Source organism: Zalophus californianus, chromosome 3 (genome assembly GCF_009762305.2).
Source record: "Zalophus californianus isolate mZalCal1 chromosome 3, mZalCal1.pri.v2, whole genome shotgun sequence".
In the NCBI taxonomy this organism is placed as follows: domain Eukaryota; kingdom Metazoa; phylum Chordata; class Mammalia; order Carnivora; family Otariidae; genus Zalophus; species Zalophus californianus.
This window is the reverse complement of record NC_045597.1, coordinates 68,985,751-69,005,724: the sequence shown is the minus strand read 5'-3', so window position 1 is coordinate 69,005,724 and position 19,974 is coordinate 68,985,751. Positions and strand designations below refer to the sequence as shown.

The 19,974-nt window shown below is 44.8% G+C and overlaps 1 pseudogene; it reads right to left on the bottom strand.

Annotated features, from left to right (window-relative positions):
* Positions 1-100: 100 nt before the first annotated feature.
* Positions 101-200, bottom strand: LOC113921171 (annotated as a pseudogene).
* Positions 201-19,974: the final 19,774 nt, after the last annotated feature.

Genomic DNA, 19,974 nt, shown 5'->3' with positions numbered 1-19,974 from the left:
CACTTCTGTCATTTTTGCAGAGTTTACAAAATTTGGTGACTTGCTTTCGGAGAATTTCCTGGATCAGTTTCCTCCCTGCTTTGACCTGGGCCTTTTCTTTAAAAGTATGAAATGATTTATGAATTTGCCTATCACTTCTGCACCGGGGCCATGCTGATCTCTGTATTGTTCCCGTTTTAGTTTATGTGCTGCCAAAGCAAGCCCGACCATAGCCTTTTAACAGGTTTTGCTGCTCTAATAATTATTTCCACAGAAACGAATATTTAAAAAAAATGCAAATCTGATTATGTCACTTCCATCCGCACCCTTATTCCTTAGTGGCTTCCCACTGCACTTGGAATAAAACCCAAACTCCTGCCGTAGCCCCACAGCTCTGCACGAAGTGGCCCTTCCCTTCTGCTCAGGTCTCATTTTCTACCTCTCTGCCCTAGTGCCCTAGCTCTAGTCAGACTCGTCTGTGTTCTAGAACGACCAAGCTTGTTCTGCCCCAGGGCCATTCTCGTTTCTTGGAGCTCTCTCCCCCTGGGGCTCCAGCTCTCCTGTGCCTGGCTCTTTCCCATCCTTCAAATATCAGCTCAGAAGTAACCTTGACCAAGGTGATTCTTGGCCACCCTGTTTAAGGTGGCCCTGCACCCCCCCCAGTCACAGTCACTGTCTGTCACATCTTTCTGTAATTTCCATCTTAGCCTCTTGTCACAGTCAGGAATTCTTTGAGCTTTTTCTTTCCCTGTTTACTGTATGCTCAAGAGGCCAAGGATTTCTCCTGTCTTCTTTGCTACTATATGTCCACTGCCTCACACGGTCCTGACACACAGTTGGGCCTCAATAAATATTTATTGAAAAGAGTAAATAAGTTCGGTTCAGCTGTCATCCATATTCTTTGAAGAGTCTTCACTGACTCGCTGCCCTGCCTACACATTTGCACTACCAGTCACTTCCTAGCCCATGGCGGCACCTTGCTTACGGCTTGTATCCGTTTACTCTGTTTCTCATCCATCCATTCATGGTTGTGTCTGCTTCATTCTCTCGACCGTGGGCTCCTTGCGGACAGAGAGTTAATGCTCTTTGTCTTATGTTCCGAGCACATTGTGGGGAGGCAACAAATCTTTCTTGAATGAGTGAACAGATGTTTTCTCTGGAGAGCAGAGATGAGAGGACAGTTGGGAAGATACCCAGAGAGTAAATTGGGAGATTAGGAGAGAAAAATATTCTCAAAACCTACTCTTCTGCTCTGTGGCATTAAATGTGCTTTCTTCTGTAGTCCTTTATTTGATCCTCACAAACCCCTTCAAGCTGGAGCATGTATGACTATTCCCACTTAGAAATGAAGACACAGAAGTCTTGTGAGTTTAAATCTGAATTTACAAAGTCAGGAGGGAGTGGATCGAAGACAAAAAGCCATTTGATTCCAAGCCCAGTGCTTTTTGCATTAAACCGGGGTGAGTGTGTCTCTAGGACAACACGACGAGACAAGTGTTCTTTTGTGGATGATAGATGATTGAAGGTAAATCCACAGAGGGGAGTTGGCATTGCGTTAAGCCAATGCAGCATCATTGGAACAAAGGTATAATCTTGAAAGGGCTGTGATGGATAGGACCCATCTGGGCGTACAAAGCCTGGTGTGGATTTTTAAAAAATAAGAGTCTATCATTCTTGTTTAGAACGGGAGCCAAGAAATGAATGAAGGTGGGCTTATGATGGGTCAAGATGAGGTGGGAGGCAGGAAAGGGTTGGTAAAGAGGGCCATGCTGGCTCAAGTGAGGGCACCCGCGGTGTGGCGCCTGTCGGGTTATAGATGGCAGCCAGCTGTGTGGGATTTGAAGGGGTAATGGGCAGTTGGTGGCATGGGGTGGCCAGGAGTGCCTCTGCCAAGGTGGAGAATGAAGTGAATGCCCCAAGTCAATGCCAAATCTTGTCAAAGTCCTTTTGGTGTCCTGACCACGGGAACCCTCTGAGTGCGCCTTCAGTGCATGGCTTGTGTGCGTTTCCTATGAGCTTCTTTATTTTCTTTCTTGCTTCAAACTTTCTCTTTGAACAAGCTGAAAATTGGATTCTGGGAGAAAAAATGGCATGACGTTGCCACCTTCATTCTTTACTTGTTCATTCTTTCAGTAGGGACTCCTGCTGTCTTCTCTGTGGGTCCTCATGCATGGTGGATGCAGGCCACTGAGAACCCAAGACTAACTCTCCCTGGAGCTGCCGAGGGTGTCCTGGACAGAGGCAGGCTGCCCTCTCCCATTCTCAAGCAGCAATCTCCCTGCCCCACACCCTCAGCCTCTATGTGGGTTACGGATGCTCAGCATTTGTGGCATTTGCTGAGCCCTGGTTGCTCTCCTGGATGGAAAAGGCATTTGGAAGTTGGTATGAGACCCTCTAAGCCCCATCCGTCCCTGCCCAGCATCTCTGTCGCTCCCTTGTCCCACCTGTCCGCTTTGTCTCTCCATCCCTGGCCACAGATGGCTTGGACTCTGCCTCTCCATCAGGTTGGTCAGATCAAAGCAGGGATGTGCTCTGGTGAAAGGACCCTGCTCTGGGAGATCACCTCACCCCAAATATTTGCCCGATTGCTTGCTAAAATTTCACTTACTTCCTCCAGCAACCCTCAAAGGTACCCCGTTTCAGAGTCCCAGAGTCAATCCTAACCCCTCCTCTCCTTTCCCTCCCTCTGCCTCACTCACGCTTGTGGGAATCACACCACTAGTACCCACTACCACACCTGGAAGCAGTGATTCTCAAACCTTTCATTTATTTAATTTATAAAATCTAAATACCAAATTTTGGGTGAAAGCAGACACTATCTCATGCTAGTCTCTAGTGTATGGACTAGAGGTAGAGAGATAGTAGCAAAATAGGAAACGTATGTCGGGGGAAATTATAAATTAAGGAAATTTCATCCATGAACATGGTTCCCCTCCTCCAAATGAGGACCCAGGGATTAGGAGGTTCCAGCGGCAGAGCCCCTCTGTGCTGTGGGGATGAGGCAGCATTTGAAGGAGGGAGTGACAGGAAGGCAATCAGGTGCACTGCACACCTGCTGTGGATCAATGCTGGGGGCTTTCCACATCATTGCAGGTGGGCCCAGAGGCCTGGAGAGGGTTAAAAATAGCCAAGGGGTCGCCAGGAAGCCCCATGACAGCATTTTTACCCTGGAGGAAAGCTGTAAAGAGGTTGGGGATGATAATAATAGCCAACACTTATAATAATGCCCACACCATGCCCAGCACTCTTGTTTATTTTTAAACCACTTTATTGAGATATGATTGATGCACAAAAAGCTGTACGTAATTAACATATACAACTTGACTAGTTTGGAGATAGGTATACACTCATGCGGGGAGTTTGGGTGGCTCAGTCGGTTAGGGGTCTGCCTTCGGCTCAGGTCATGATCCCAGGGTCCTGGGATCGAGCCCTGCTTCGGGTTCCCTGCTCAGTGAGAAGCCTGCTTCTCCCTCTCCTGCTCCTCCCCCCTGCTTGTGCTCTCTCTCTGTCAAATAAATAAAATCTTTTTTAAAAAAGTATACACCCATCAAACAATTACTACAATCAATGCCATAAACATATCCATCACCTCCAAAAGTGTCCTCCTGCCTTATTTGTTCATTCATTCATTCAGTCATTCATTCCTGCACTGTTTTAAGTGCTTTACATGTATTAATTTATGGAATCCTTACAACATCCTTATGAGGTAAGTGTGCTTGTATTGTCACCATTTTACAGATGGGAAAACTGAGGCACAGAGAGTTAGAGAGTTAATTGCCCCAAGTTAGTTAGTAGAGGTGGGCTTTGCAGAGTCTGTGTTTTTAACTATTGCCTTACCCAGTCTTGCTGAGAACCCGCCCTGCAGCATTCACTGCTCCCCACCAACATTTAGCCTCACCAAGTGTCTGTGTGTGTGTGTGTGTGTGTGTGTGAGAGAGAGAGAGAGAGAGAGAGAGAGAGAGAGAGAGAGAGGAGGGGAGAGAGGGAAAGAGAGAGAGAGAAGGTGAGAGAGAGAGAGAGGGTAACAGGGGGAGGGAAAGAGGGAGAGAGAACATGTCAGCCCAGAACAGCCCAGAACAGATCCCAGGGGTCAGCGCTGAGCTTCCGCAGCACTGAGCCTCTTTTCCTCAGTCCTGTGTGTGTCCTTCCTACCCACACAGCACTCAGGAAATGTTTGTTGATTCAATGAAGGAATAAACTTAGATTTATCTGAGTATAGGGCTCCTGTAGCTCTTTTGTTAGCAGTTATTTTGTGGCGTTCATTATGACCCAGTTTTCTTTTTTTCATTTGGATGAAAAATGATTTTGGCATTTAAACAGCATGACTTCATTGTTGATTTTTAAAAATCTACCCCCACCATCAAATTCCCCTTTTGGTATTTTGCCTCTCCCGATATATTTAGAAACATCAGTCTTTGTAGTCTTTTTCTTCTTCCTTTTGAATCTATGATGCATTTTAACAGGGGATAGTCTACATATGCAAAATAGCTGTATTTTCATTTGAGTTTATTTCCTTCACTCCATGATAGAGGTTAAGAATATAGCCTTTCGATAATAAAGAACTTTCTTACTATCTTTTCGATTGACGGAACAGGCAAAGAAAACACCATAATTGCGTGAAATGGTCTGATTTAGAAACCAATTATAAGGAACATAATTATCTACTAATAAAATATGCATGTAAGTCCTTCGTTTGCTGCTTCTGATGCACTGTAGACAAATGTGTAGCTAGCAGAAACTTGCATAAAGTAAATTGAAAGCCAACCATTTCTAGATTATGTCTTGTGACGGCCAATATCTCGGGATCAAAAATAATATCTATTTTTTTCTCCTGCAAGTGTCTCAGCCTCTCCCCGTGCGAGCGTGTGTGTACATGTGAGTACATATGTGTGAGTGTGTGAGTGCGTGCCTGTGTTGAAGTGACGGGGTGGCTCGGGAGGGACATTTTCTCATCTGAAATTAAGGTCCACAGCTCCCCCTTTCTGTCTACTGATGATTATCAAATATCTCTGGGCTTCAAAGCTGGAACTCTAAGGTTCTTTTTTATCATAAGGATGCAAATGAGTAAAACGCTCCCCTGGTTCCCTTAGGAAGCACATCATTAAAAAACATCCCTTTGCCCACCTCAATTTCCATAAGCTGTGGCCAGTGGAACAAGGGAGCTGAACACCCCACAAGAAAAGAGAAAAGAGAAAATGGTAGGCGATGCTTCCTCAGAGCCCTCTCTCCCTCCTCTGCAGGGGTGTTTGTGAGTCGCCTGCCAGCCTGGGACAGGGGGCCCCCGAGGAGGGGTCAAGCACACAGTCAGCCATTCTGCCTGAGGCATTCAGAGCCTCGCTCAAGCCCAGATGTAACATCAGAGTAAAGTCCTGTCCTAAGGCCATCCCACTTGTGTCATTGACATTATGCTTTGTGCTTCCTTCATCCAACTGCTCTGCTTCCATCTCCTCACTTACTGCTCTCTCTTATCAATTCTAAAGACATGTTTTGGGAGGAGAGGGTGTATTTTAGCATCTTTGAAATCAGGATGCATCTCACAACCAGCAGTTGTCGTTGGCTGCACGGGGACAGAGAGCGGCCGTGCGTCTTGCAATCCACGCTGCCTTAGGGCCGATGAGCTCTCAGTCAGGGCAAGTCTGCGGGCTTGGCGAAATGGTCTCCCTTCCCGGCCTTGTCATCTGCCAGCATTTCACACCAACTGCGTCCGGAAGGACGTGCTGGCAACAACTTGGGGCCCCAAATGCATGCTGTGCTTCCTGGCCAGGCCATCTTTGCTCCTGGTGTGTCTTTGGCCTTTGATGCTTGGTCCGGCTCTGCCTGTGGAAATCTGTCCAGCTCACAGACTCGGGTGTGATGCGGAGACTTCCCCGATGATTCCCATCCAGAAATTATCCCTCTCTTCCCTAAAATCTCCATAGAGAGCTATTCATGCTTCCCCATGGTCTTTAGAGCCTTTCTGAAAACTGCTAGCCAGATTATTTTTCTTTCTTAATAAATTCTTATTCTTATTTTGCTTGGTATATGGAAGCAAAAGATACATTTAAATCCTCAAACATTTGCTTTCCCAGGGGCAACTTGGTAAGGGATGTTTGGTGGAACTCTAATTCAGATGCAGTATCTGCTATCAACTTCATGAGAAAGTTTTCTATGTAAGGATCAAAGAAAGGACATGAAAATATGAGTAAAAATCCTTTACTCTATAAAAAAGAATGCTTTACTCTAAATGTTTTATTGTTTATTCTAAAAATTTCATATTTTTTCAAATTTAAAAACTCCAAGACAAATAGAAAAATAGAAATATTTCTGAATTTTTCATCTCGCCTCTCCCTTCTCTAGGCCTTTCACTTTTACGATCCTTGGTAGGTAATGAGCCCAAATTATGGCAGGAGGGGAGAGGTGTTTGTCTTAAAAGCCACGGTGGAAACATAGATTTAACTCTGCTTGGCTAGGAGGAGCTCTTTCAGAGAGTTCTGAAATGAGGGATGCGGTAAACAATTTTTCCTGTCCCAGCTTAAGGAGGACTGGGACACTGTGGTCACTCAAAGTGGGAAGAAGGGCATGGCCCTGAGGGCGCCCAGCATCCCCAGCTCGCACCTACAAAGCTTCTACTGTGTGCCGGGCAGAGGATGAACATCAACGGCTTACGGAAGATGGGTGCCTGGCCCTGGAGTTTCCCTAATGCGTGCTCAAACGAGCCAGGCGTTTTCCATTCTCCAGGTTAAAGCAGCGAGAAGCAACAAAGGTTTGAGTCTGAAGGAGTGGAAGGAAAGGACTGTAGTAAAAGTAGTAAGATAAGATAGAAGAGTTTCAGAGAGTAAATGGTAAGTTCAGTTAGGTCCCCAAAGAAGTCTGCACTGACATACCATTAGTTGAAGAAACCGTCTAAGCTATTATCAGTTTCAGTAGTGTTGAATCATTGCATTGATCTGTCTTTTCATCGTTCGTTTTGTGTCTTTTAAGTGAGAATGGGATCCATGGCATAACTGCAAATCTTAAGATTGTTTTTCAGAGCACAGCATGGAAACGGTAGCATACAGACACTGTTGGCAAAAGGCCTTGTGGTCTTCCACCAAAGGGTTGATTGGCAATGTAGTTTCTTACTTCAACTCCAAAGCAATTAAACATTTATTGAGCATCTGCTGTGGACTAAGAGTTATGCTAGGCACAGGAGATGCAAAGATGCAAAGTGAGAAACTATCCTCACCCTTGGGTTTCGTTCATTCATTTATTCAACAAAACCCTATTCTAGACACTGGTGATACGACAGTGAAGAAAAAAGAAAAGTTTCCTGCCATCATGGAGGTCACATTATGGCAGGGGCAGGAAAATAATATAAGAGCAGACTGAGGAAGAAAGAGAAAGCAGGTAACCACAGAGAGGACGTGTGTCTATTTAGGATGAGTGGTCAGAAAGACCTCTCCGAAGAGATGGCATTTGGTAAGAATTCTGAATAAATCAGGGAGTGAGCGTGTGTTAGCTTTTGGGAAGAAGATGCTGGACAGAGAAGAGCAGGTGCAGAGGCCCTGAGGTGGGAGCTTGTCTTGTGTGTCTGAGCAACGCCAGAAGGCAGGGGCTGGGCTTGGTGAGCAAGGGGGGAGCTGCAGGAGGTGAAGGAAGGCCAAAGAACCTGGTGAGACCATGCAAGGCTTGGAGGACACTTTTGGACTTAAATTTTATGCTGTTTTATTTTGATTTTTGCAGTTTGACTTTTTTTTTTTTTAGCATATGGGATTGTAAAAAAGGAAAACTATTAACTGAAGCATAACAAACACACAGAAACATACACAAATCCCAAGTGTACAGACTGAATATACCTGTGTAACCGGCACTCAAGGTTAAGAAACAGAATTTGAGCAGCACCCCGTCCTCGTGCTGTTTCCCAGCCACCCCTCCCTCCACCTTCTGGTTTCCAGAATCACTGATTTTGAACTTCATATAAGTGAAGTCACGCAGTATATACTCTTTTATGTCTGGTTTCATTCCTTCAATATTGTGGGATATTGTGGGATTCTTCCATGTTGGGTGTGGTAATTGTTTGCTTATTCTCGTTGCTGTATCATATTCTACTGTATGAAAGTTCTGCCGTTTCTTTATCCATTTGGGTGGTTTCCAGGTTTTGGCTATTTCAAATACAGCTGTTATTAGCATTCATGTGTCTTTTGGTGTTTATGTATGTATTTCTATTGGAATAAGTCTAGAGATGAAATTGCCAGCTCACGGGATAAATGTATGTTTAACTTCAGTTGATAGTGTCAATTTTCCAAAGTGTCTGCATCATGTTTTACTCCCACCAGCATTTGATGAGGGTTCCAGTTGCTTCATATTCTTGCCAATGCATGGGATAGCTTGTCTTTTTGCTTGTTTGTTTTAGCCATGCTGTTGTGTATATAGTGGTGTGCCATTGTAATTTTAATTTGCATTTTCCTGATAACTCCTGACCTTAAGCACATTTTCATTTTCATATATTTGTGGGCCATTAGGATATCTTATTTTGAGAGGTAACTATTCAAATCTTTTGCCCATTTTTTTCTGTTAATTGACTGTCTTTTTTAACATTTTTATGTTTATTTTTTATTTATTTTTATTTTTTAAGATTTTATTTATTTATTTGAGAGAGAGAGAGAATGAGAGATAGAGAGCACAAGAGGGAAGAGGGTCAGAGGGAGAAGCAGACTCCCCGCTGAGCAGGGAGCCCGATGTGGGACTCGATCCCGGGACTCCAGGATCATGACCTGAGCCGAAGGCAGTCGCTTAACCAACTGAGCCACCCAGGCGCCCTTGACTGTCTTTTTTAAAATTTTGTCATTCTTTATATATTCTGGACACAAATCCTTGGTTGGATATTTATAGAGCAAATACCTTCTCTCACTCTGTGGTTTGCCTTTTTATCCTCTTAATGGTGTCTTTTAGGGGGGAAAAGTTCTTAATTTTAATGTAGCTCTTTTATCATTTGTGTTTTTTGTGTTTTGTTTAAGAAATCTTTTCCTATTCAAAGCAAATAAAGATCTTCTGTTATGCTTTTGTTTTGCAACTTTATTATTTTATCTTTCACATTTAGGTCTACAGTCCACCTGGACTTCATTTCCTTGTATGATGTGAGGTAGGGATCGAGCTTCAATTTTACACATATGGGTAGCCATTTGACCCAGCACCATTTATTGGAAAGGTCATCCATTCTTCACTAAATTTAATTTTGAGTGCAGTGAGAAGCTGTTCGAGCCTGTTCCAGAAGGGATTAGCATGATCATATCCATTTTGAGAGGATCAGTCTGGCTATGCTGTGAAGAGTAGACAGTGAGAGGCAGGAGTGAAAGCAGGGAGCTTGGAATAGAGGCTGTTGTAACAGGCCAGATGAGAGATGGTGGATGCATGGAGTAGGGGGGTGGCAGTGAAGATGAAGAGATATATTTTGAAGATCTTGCTTCACAGGGCAAGATTATGCAGGGCATGAGTAAAAAGACAGAAGTTAAAAATGTGGCTCTAAATTTTTGGCCTGAGTAATTAATCAAATGGTGGAGAACCACTGGAGGGTATCTGGGCTCTCCAATAGCCATGAAAATAATTCTTGCTGTCAGACCTGTATTCAAATTTGTTTTAAAGTTTTATTTGTAAATGTGTGGAAGAAAAATAGGTTGATTAATTCAAGACTAATTTGTCCTTTTCTCCTTTGTCTTTCATCTATCATTGAAGCTGGAAAATGAAAATAATTCCCAGCCTCCCTTGCAGCTAGCAATGGCCACATAACATAGTCCTTGTCAACAACCACTATCAGAAGTTTCCTGGAGCCCAGAGGGGTGCCTGGCACATGGTAGGTGTTATAATATTTGTTGAGTGAAAGAATGAAAAGTATGAATGATATGATTAAAGATACAAGATGTAGAGGAGAGAGTTCTGGAGTGACTTCAATGAAAAAGCAGAAAGAAAGTGATTGAGAGGAAAGGATGAGCAGCCGGTTTTGGCAAAATAGGAGGACAAGTTTTCTCTGAGAGCAGGTCACAGTTGTCCTGATGATCACCAAGTCGAAGGAACTCTTTTATTACTGACTTTGACTCTGGCGAGTTAATGTTGATTACCCTCTCTGAATTTTATACTTTTATCCTCTCTTCTAGTTCTCTCATTTCTCTGGTCACTATTTTTTTGGAATAGCTTTACTGAGATATAATTCACATCCCATACAATCCACCCATTTGATGGGCACAATACAATGACTTCTAGTCTATTCACAGATATGTACAAACTTTGCTTAAAAAAGAAACCTGACCTCTTAGCTATCACCTTTCTATCCCCACCCCCAGCCCTATGTAACCACTCATCAAGTGCTTTTGTTTTTCCTTACCTACCTGGATCTTCTTTTCTGTCTTGCTTGCCTAATTGCTCTGGCCAGAATCACCCATATAATGTTGAATAGAAAGGGTGAGAGACAAAAATGAATGTCTTTGTCTTATTCTTGATCTTAGGTGGAAATTATCCGGTCTTTTACCATTAAGCACAATGGTATCTGTAGGGTTTTTGTAGATGCTTTTAAATTGGGTTGAGACAGTTCCTAATTCTTCCTATTCCTAATTTGTTGACTATTTTTATCATGAAAGCATGTTGGATTTTGTCAAATGCATTTATTGAGATGATCATCTAGCATTTGCTTTTTATTCTATTAATTTGGTCTAGTATATTAATTGATTCTTAGATAGTAAATCAATCTTCATTCCTGGGACAAATCCCACTTGGTTAAGAGTGTATAACTAAATTTACATGTTGCTAAATTTGGTTTGTTGATATTTCATTGAGGATTTTGTGTCCATATTCATAAGAGATAATAGTCTATATAGTTTTCTTTGGTTTTGGTATATGGGTAATACTGGCTACGCATGTGAGTTTGGAAGTGTTCTCTCCCCTTCTATTTTCTGGAAGAGTTGTAAAGAATCGGTATAAAATCTTTAAATGCTTGGTAAGAGTTCAATGGTGATGCCATCTAAGCCTGTTGTGGGTAGTTCATTGATTACTAATTCAACCTCTTCACTTATTTTAAGGTCTATTCAGAATTTCTATTTTTTTTGAGTCAATTTCAGTAGTTTGTGTCTTTCTAGGAATTTGTCCATCCCATCTAAGTTATCTAACTTATGGGCACACAACTGTTCATAATATTCTTTTACATTCTTTTTTATTTTTGTAAGGTTAGCACTGGAATCCCTTCTTATACTTCTGACTCTAGCAATATTTTCTTGGTTGCCTGGCTAAATATTTGTTGATCTTTCCAAAGAACCAGGTTTTGATTCCATTGATTTTGTTTATTATTTTTCTATCCTCTAGTTCATTAATTTCTGCTCTGATCTTTATTATTTCTTTCCTTTTGCTTGCTTTCAGTTTAGTTTGTCCTTTTTCCAGTTTTTAAGGTGGAAGTTTAGGTTATGGATTTGAGATTTTTCTTCTTTCTTAATATAGTTATACATCTACAGTATGAAATATAATACCTTAGAGAAGCTAACTGGGAAGGGAGCTGCCTGAGAATCTGATCCTATTAAAAAACTGTAATTTGTGCTGCCCAAATCTGGAGTCCTTTCCCGGATGGCTCTTGGTTAGCAGTCAATGGAGTGAGCTTTCATATTCATAAGGAAAGATCTGGAGAGAGACATAGGCAGGGAAAGAACTCCTCATGATAAAGTGGGAGAATCAAGTGTTTCTGCCAGACACAGAGGGGAAGCCAGGCAGAGGGCCTCTGGGGAGTGACACAGGCAAGGTGGCAACTAGGGTGGGGCAGAGGATGCAGACAAAGCCCAGTTCATATGCGCGACAGGACCAGGTGGAGTGATGGGAGAGAATTCAGCAGGTGTTGAAATTTAGAGCCAAAGAAGAGTAGTAGAAGGGGACCAAGGCCATTTTTATTTAAATATTACAAAATAAATGTGACTTACCAACATTGGTGACATCATGGACACCTAGGCAGTCTGGCTTTCTCCCCAGATGAGAAATGAGTCCCTTGGCTCATCTGAGGACATCACATCCCACACAGTATGGGGCTTGGTTGTTGAATTAATCAATAAGTGAGACATGAATAAGGATGGGAGAGACTGGGGAGAGAATCAAGAGGTTGGGAGTGCTGGAGCAGGCCAGAGAGGGTTGAGTGATCAAGAAAGAGGATTAGCTAAGACCCAACAAGAAGAAATTCAGCTGGACTTGGATTTCCAGCAGCCATGTTCCCTGAGAGGAGAAGGGGGCCCAAGCACCACAGGTCCAACGGCTTGGGGTCAGTATCGCTGGGTGCTTTTCCTAAAGCCAGCCGCTTTACCGTTATAAGAAGTGTTGCTTGAGTGACTTTGCTGTGTTTGGATAATACTAAGTAAAGCGATGATTTATGGGCAACTATTAGGAGGAGCCGTAAAACCCAGCCCTGGGCTAGCGAGATAATATTGCTATATTCTCTGGAAGATCTACTCTTCAGAGTTTATTACCCTTCTCATGGCTGTAGCCGAATAAAGTTATGTTTGCTTAAACCGCACGTGCTTATCTGAGCTGTCTTCCTTTTAAGAAAAAAGAATGGTTATGGTGACATAAATCTGCCCAGTGAGCACCCTGGAGATCAGACTGATGGGGCCACGTGCCGCCCCAGGGAGGGAGTGGAGGATGCCCCCGGGGTGGGGGTCGGGGGATGGGCACACTGGGAGAAAAAGTGAAAGCAAACAGTCACGTTTGTGCAGCACAAGTCTTGCAAGTGGATTTGGATTCCTTTCACACACTGTTCCAGGGGGCCCTAGTGGCTGAGACCCTTCCGTGTTTGCTTATTTTGTTTAGCAAAGAGAAATGTCCCCTCTTCCCTGCCCTCCCCCCACCCCAGTCTAGCAGACTTCATGAACTGTTTGCCTGGAGGGGATCACAGTCAGTGAGCCAAGCTGGAAGGCAGGAATAAGACTCTCCCAGCAGACTATTTGTTTCCAAAGGGTTTTGTTTTTTTTTTTTAACAACAGCTAGGTAATGTTCCATCTGATGACACCAACCATATTTTTGGGACTTTCTCTGTTTTGGTCCTCCTGTCTTCAGTGTCACATAGTAGGTACTCAGTAAATATCGCTTTGCTACGTTGGGTTTGTTCCCAGGTTTTGTCTTTATGAGCACAGCCGCGGTACCTGAACACGGGCACCTGCCAGCCCTGTGAGACTCATCACGTCCCCGGCATAAAGTCTGAGGAATGAACTTACTAGTTTAGAGCAGTGCTTCTCAGGGTGCATGCGCATCATCTGGGGGTCTTGCTAGAAGGCAGGATCTGATTCTACAGGTCTGGGGTGGGACCTGAGAGACTGCATATTTAGTAAGCTTCCGGTCATGCTGATGCTGCTGGTCTGGAGACCACACTTGGAGATCCGAGGCCCTAGCCAAGCCGGTGGGGCCGCTCCCCTCCAGGGGCAGGTTTGAGTGGACCAGGCCCTGTGTGTTAGGAGAAAAGAGAAAACTGAGCCTTGGTCCCTGAAGTCAGTCCCCAGACTGTCTGGGTGAATTTATGCTCTCCCCTCTAGAAATATCAGAAAGATTAAAGAACTATCAGTGGTGAGTTTTGGGCTCTGTTTGGAATCAAACTGATATGCTGAGAGCCCAGAGACATCAGTAATGAGCTGATAAATAGGCTGCTGGCAACACGCCCATTCTTCGGAGCCTCCATCCAGGCCCCCACGCAGGGGCAGGTGACAAGAGGGGTGAGCTTGGGCTGCCTTTGCTGGGGACAGTCATGCTGCAGTCGGCCTGGGGCTGAGAGCAAACTGCTCCCTCCCTCCTGCCTCCCTTGTGGGGTCTGGAGGGACACTTGCCTCAACTCAGCCATGGGTCAGCAGGAGCCCTTTTCTCTGAAGAAACTTGTCCCAAGCTGCCTATTTCCCTTCTGTCCAGGTTCACGACTTCTTATGTTTGTTTCCAGGACTGGTCTCTTCAAAGTAGCACTCAGGGGGCCAGCCAGAGAGGGGGTGGGGTGGGGGGTGGGGTGGGGGGGTTAGTGTGAGTCCCCAAGAACTTCCGTTGCAGATTTACAAGTGGACTTGGAGCTCCGGCTTGTGATGTGCTTGACCTCCAGAGGTAGTCTTGAAAAGCTGCTGTGGTGTTATCAGTTCTTATTAATGGTTTCATTTGGAGAGATTTGCCCCTGAGGTGATTTTGTGAGATGCAATCTAAAACCGAAATAAAGAAATGATTCACCGAAAGCATCATTTGGCCTGCTGGGGGAAGAAATCATTCCTTTCATAAAGGCCTTTGCTAAGAACTAAACAATGGGAAAATCCTGAAAACATATTTCAAATACTGCAGTTATTCTCAGGTGATCTGCTATGTCTTATGTTTCTGCTAGTTTGATTACATAGGAGAGAAAATTTTGTTTTCAGCAAGCAGTTCCAGAGAACCGACCAGTGCCAGACACCCCTGGGCCCCAAAGGAGTGTAGGAGAGGTCTAGCAAACGTGGGAGCTGCTTTTACTCGGCTACAGCACCCAGCTAAGGGGACAAACCAAAGGCACACAGAATGTGCCGGGACCCAAGACATGAAGGAGCACATGACAAGGCTGGGCAGATGCAGACTAGCCTGATGCATACAGAAGTCTGATTTCCCAGGGGAGCAGCCTCTCCCACTCTGCATTTCTGGGATTTGTGTCCCTTGTGTGGACCACTCGCATGCCTCTGTCACTTATGATCTTCCAAAAAAGTTATTTGTGAATTTGTCTTCACTCCCTAACTCGTAAGCTTCTTGGAGAATGTTAGATCTGGCTTGACCTGGTAGCCGTTGTGCATCATAGATGCTCGGTCTCTTACGAGCCAGTGGCTAGTGGAGGATCAGGTAGAGACAAATCAGCAGACGAGGGCTTCCTGGAGGAGATGACTTTCCTCTTAGCTTTGGAGGAAAGTGATGATCTTGGATTTGATGAAATTATCCCCTTGATTTTCCTTTTCTCTGTTTCATAGGTTTCTCTATATCCTGTTTTTATTTTATTTATTTGATTTTATTTTAGCCTGCTCTTATTTTCAATATGACTAATCCTCCAGGCCCTGCCATGTGTGTCTGTCTGCATCTAGCATCTCTATCTGTATCTCTCCTCTCCCCTTTTATCATCTTCACCCTCATCTTCATTGACATGACACCTCCCTTCCTGCCAAACTTCCATCAGACCTCCCGGTGCAGCAGGGTTAGTCCTGTTCACGTAACTCTGCTTGTTGACAAACATGCCTGCAGGTTCCTCCCATTTTCCTTTGTCACTTGAAATCTCAGGAAAGGGTTTTACTGGCAACCTGACTCTTTCTGTAATTCCTTTGCGGAACTGTTGATTCACCGTTGCAGCCGTTTCCTGGACATAGAACTCCAATCACCTGTGACTTTGACCAATGACAGGAAGTCACAACTCGGGGGCATAGATGCTGTGGCATCAAAGCCGGCAGACCGTGTCCATCTGCCCTTGTTTGTGAGAACATTTCCGACCCAAATTGAAGTGCTGTCACCTTTGCCTGCGTCTGACTCATGAGCTAATTAGTCATGTTTGCGGCTGATGAAGGGCTATGGGAATGACTTGATTTATCTTCTCTTTCAAGAATTTTTGGAGCCGACTGTGTACAGAGCAAGAGTTCTGCTCCTCTATCAGCAGCTTGCTGAAATATTTATGAGGACTTACCACAGACAGAGGACTAGGAGGGCTAAGAATTACAAGGAAGGGAAGAGGGGCAGGGGCTTTAAACTTACTTCCTGGACCTGACAGGCTGGTCTCTGGGAAGCAGGGGACACCTGTTAACATCTGATCCCAGGACGGGGCCAGCTCAGCCCTGCTCTCTTCTATGCTTCTGGCTGGTTACGGGCAGGCTAGAGCTGACTGGGGTCTCTGGGGGCAGAGCCAAAGGTAGGAGCAGAAGTTGAAGCCTTCCAGGGGCACCTGGGTGGCTCAGATGGTTAAACGTCTGCCTTCGGCTCAAGCCATGATCCCGGGGTCCCGGGATCAAGCCCCGCATCGGGCTTCCCTGCTCAGTGGGGAGCGTGCTTCTCCCTCTGCTGCTCCCCCTGCTTGTGCTCTCTCTCTGTCTCTCAAATAAATAAAAATAAAATCTTTAAAAAAAGTCTAAGCCTTCTAGACAATCCTGATAATGGAAATGGTGGGGAAACAGAAGAATGTCAGACTATATGTTGTATTTATTTTTTAAAAATTTTTTGTGGTTGTATTTAGTGCACATTTTATTGCACAAATAAGAGTGTGACCATTAGGTGAGGGCAGCGGTCAAGGATCAGCCTGGTACTTAACACTGCCCAGTAGTACTCAGAGAGGAACACCAGGCACTAAGCAAAAAGCACTCAGGGTCCCACAGTCCCAACTCAATAGCCAGATGAGGCTTTAATTAAAGACTATTCCTCCCAGTAAGGGAACAACCTTCTTCCTTCTTTCCCCTCTGCCTCTTGTCTTCCCCACAAAGCCTTTTTCAATGCCAGGGCTCACTGGTGCCAGGGCAGCAACACAGGATGTGTCCTTGTGCAATGTGTGCACAGTGTAATCATTGCCTAACTTCAAGGGCTCGCTTGACAAATGATTTGCTTCTCAACAGTGCCTCTTATACCTCTTTAAAAAAAAAGTTTCTGGAAATATAAATAAGAGCAGAGACCTTTGAAAGATCCCTTGTCATTACTCTCTTCCAGTGAAGAGAGTAGTCGTGTGTGTGTGCGTGTGTGCGTGCGTGTGTGTGTGTGTGTGTGTGTGTACATGCGAGGAGGAGATGAACACTGACTCGGTCTTTTGGGATGTTTACAACTTGATTATCACCAAAACTAATGGTAAAGTTAAGCGCCACAAAAGTGGCCTCTTTCTTTGCAAACCAAAACTAGAGCAAGGGTTTATCATGTTTCCTCCCCCTCTCCACCTCCCACCCACTGCCCCCACCATCTCTCTCCCTCTCTCTCTCTCTCTCTCTCTCTTTCTCTCTCAGCAGTGCCCAACAACAGCAGAGGATGAGAGGATACTGATGAAGGAGGCATTCCCTGGCAAGAATTAGAACACAACTGAAATGGCTGTACCAGCTTCTCTTCCTATCTGTGAACATCTCTTCAACAACGGGTTTCTAATTCATTGTGCTCTTTGAAAACTGCCACATAACTGCAGGATTTTGCTGTGAGCAGAATTCTGGAGTCTCAGGGGGCCCCTGGGTGGCTCAGTTGGTTAAGCGTCTGCCTTCTGTTCAGGTCATGATCTCAGTGTCCTGGGATAGAGCCCCGTGTTCAGCAGGCAGTCTGCTTCTCCCTCTCCCTCTGCCCCTCCCCCCACTCATGCTCTCTCTCTCTCTCAAATAAATAAATACATCTTTAAAAAAAATAAAAAAAAGAATCCTGGAGCCTCTAACTACTAGTATCTAAAGAGTGAGTAGCAGTGGACTAGAGAGCCCAGGGCATTTGGGTTTTCAGATACCCCTGGAGGCTGGCTGGGACTGGGAAAGTGTCTGCAGCAGGGCTGAGCACCCTGACGCCAGGGCTGAGCTGCCTGCTCTCAGGGTTCAGAAAGAACTGATAGGAGAGTGGAAAAGCTAAGCCTATAGTGTCATCCTTCAAATCAGCCCAGATACTAACATTTGTAGGTAGGTGTAGCAGAAAAACAGTAGCAATTCCTTCCTGGATATTCTTCTAATCAATAAAGCAGTTAAATCTAAGTCCTATAAATATGCACTTCCCACCAATAGAGAAAAATACAGCTCTTAAGTATTCCAGTTTTCCTTGAGTGAGCCCTTATGCAAAGCGGTTGCTGTCCTCTGCAGTGAGAGCCCATTCACCCCAGAGTTCGCTTTCCAATGAACCTTCCAGAGACCCTAGATTTGAATTTCCAAAGAGCTTTCTGAAGGGTCTAGAGCTGTATCTTTAAGTGTAGAAACATTCAGAACAGGAGAGAGCCTGAGGATAATTATTTTTCTCATCATCTGGACAAATAATTCCTTTTTTCAGCTTTATGGAGACATAATTGACAAATAGAAATTGTATATATTTAAGGTGTGCAGTGTGATGTTTTGATATTCGCATACTTGTGAAGTGTTTACCACAATCAAACTAACACATCCATCACTTCACGTAGTTACCTTTTTTTTTGGTGAGAGCAATTAAGATCTACTCTCTTAGTAAATGTCAAGCACATAATATAGTATTGTTAACTGTGCAATAATTTCTAAAACCTCCTGTGGGTCAGGGTCACCGCCAAGGTTGGACAGAGAATGAGCAGGAATGAGGGCTTAGATTACCTCATAGGAGCGCCATGCTCATTAAGCTCCTGTTTTCAGAGTCTAACGAGGAAGGTGTGGGGATGGGGAGGCAGCCTGGGATTCAGGAGAAAGGGAGAGAGAAGGACGGTGACTCAGGCATTCACCTCCATCTTCATGGTCAGACCTTACTATTGAGCAGCTTGAATGTGCCAGGTGAGGTGTTGGGCTCCGTGAGGTTTGAAGGTGCCACCAACTCAGTCCTTCCCACCTGGATCTCAGAGTCTGGCTGGGGAGCAGAGTGAGGACACCAACTCTTGGAACACACGAAATGCTATCTTATAATGGAAGTTTCTGAAAGTGCTCTGGGAGACGAGAGGAAGGAGAGAGTAACGGTATCTGGGGCCAGCCGGAAGGCTTCACGGAGGAAGAGAAGGAGCAGCAGAGGAAGAGGCATGGCGGTGGGGGGAGGGAGGGAGGGAAGCAAGTTCTTGCAGAAGGTGGTCACTCAAGCCTGCTCTCTCCTCCGAGACAGTGAAGTCAGAGGAGGCCGAGAGGAACAGAACTCTCTTGGAACACACCAGGGGCCCAAAATAAACTCAGGATACTACTGGCATTTGCAGACTGCCATAAACTATAAATAGAGAGTAGAAAAGATATTCAGAATATTTCCTGAATGTGGAGGAAATTCGTAAACGTTCCCAGCCCTGAGACATGTTCCGTTAGAGCTGGGGCAGGGTGGGATCCAGTGAATGATGGCTTTCCTTTCACGGGGAGGCTAAGGGAGCCCAGGAGGGCTTTCTCAGAGCTAAGTGCTCAGTGCTCAGTGCCACCTGGCCACACTGTGAGGACAGAAGCCGCTCTGGAATGTCAGTCACTCAGCGGAGTTCCCTGGCTTCTCCACAGACCAAAAATATTTGACAGTGCTTCATTATGATTTCTACTCTTTGTATAGGAAAAGCCAAAGAAAACAATTTCGGGGGGTGGGGGCTTTCTGCATTTTCCAGAAAAGGAAATCTTAGGGTGGAAGAAACAGATGAAGTTTCTGACCCTCCTTTCTCTCTGGCCTCAGTTTCTTCATCCTTAGCCGGAGGAGGTGGGGCCTGGGGAGCACAGAGTTCCTTCCCTTCCTGCGGAGACATTTTCTTAGTCGGAGCCTTCCACAGACCAGCAGCTGTTTGTAATTCCTCAGCCCGCCAGTCCGAGGTTGTGCTCTCCCCACCATGTTTCTGCATCTGCCAAGCTGAATTCTTTTTTGGGCAACATCTGTTCTTATTTCCCATGTGATGTTGTCTCAGTTGACCACAGAAATAATTACACACTTATTCTGAAGTAATCAGTTCATCGAAATCCTTTTCCTCAAGATAGCAGATTTCACTGGGAAAAGTGACATCTCAGGAGCAGAGTTCCTCCAGGGGACCACAAATCAGGGAGCTTCCCGGTGCCCTTGTCTTTGGGGGTGGTGGGGAGAGGCAGAGATGACTGCCATTTCGAGTCATGCTAGACCTAAAATATCAGCCTCTTTTCCCTCCCTTGGAGCTGAGCTGTGGGAGGGCTGTTCACAGACTGGGAGCCAACTCTTATATAAAGTTCACGGTAATGTAGGCAAGGAGCAGAGGACTTTTTATTACAGCCGAGAGGAACACAGTTACATCTATTCTGTTTCCTTTGTTATCTACCTAAAAGGCATAAAGTAAGCCAGTAGTAAAAAACAAAAACAAAAACAAACCAGCTCATCTCTTTTTGAGCCCTTGAACTTAGCATGACGAGGGTGTTTGGGTCAAGGGGTGATAATACAATAATAAGAAATTAATAATCA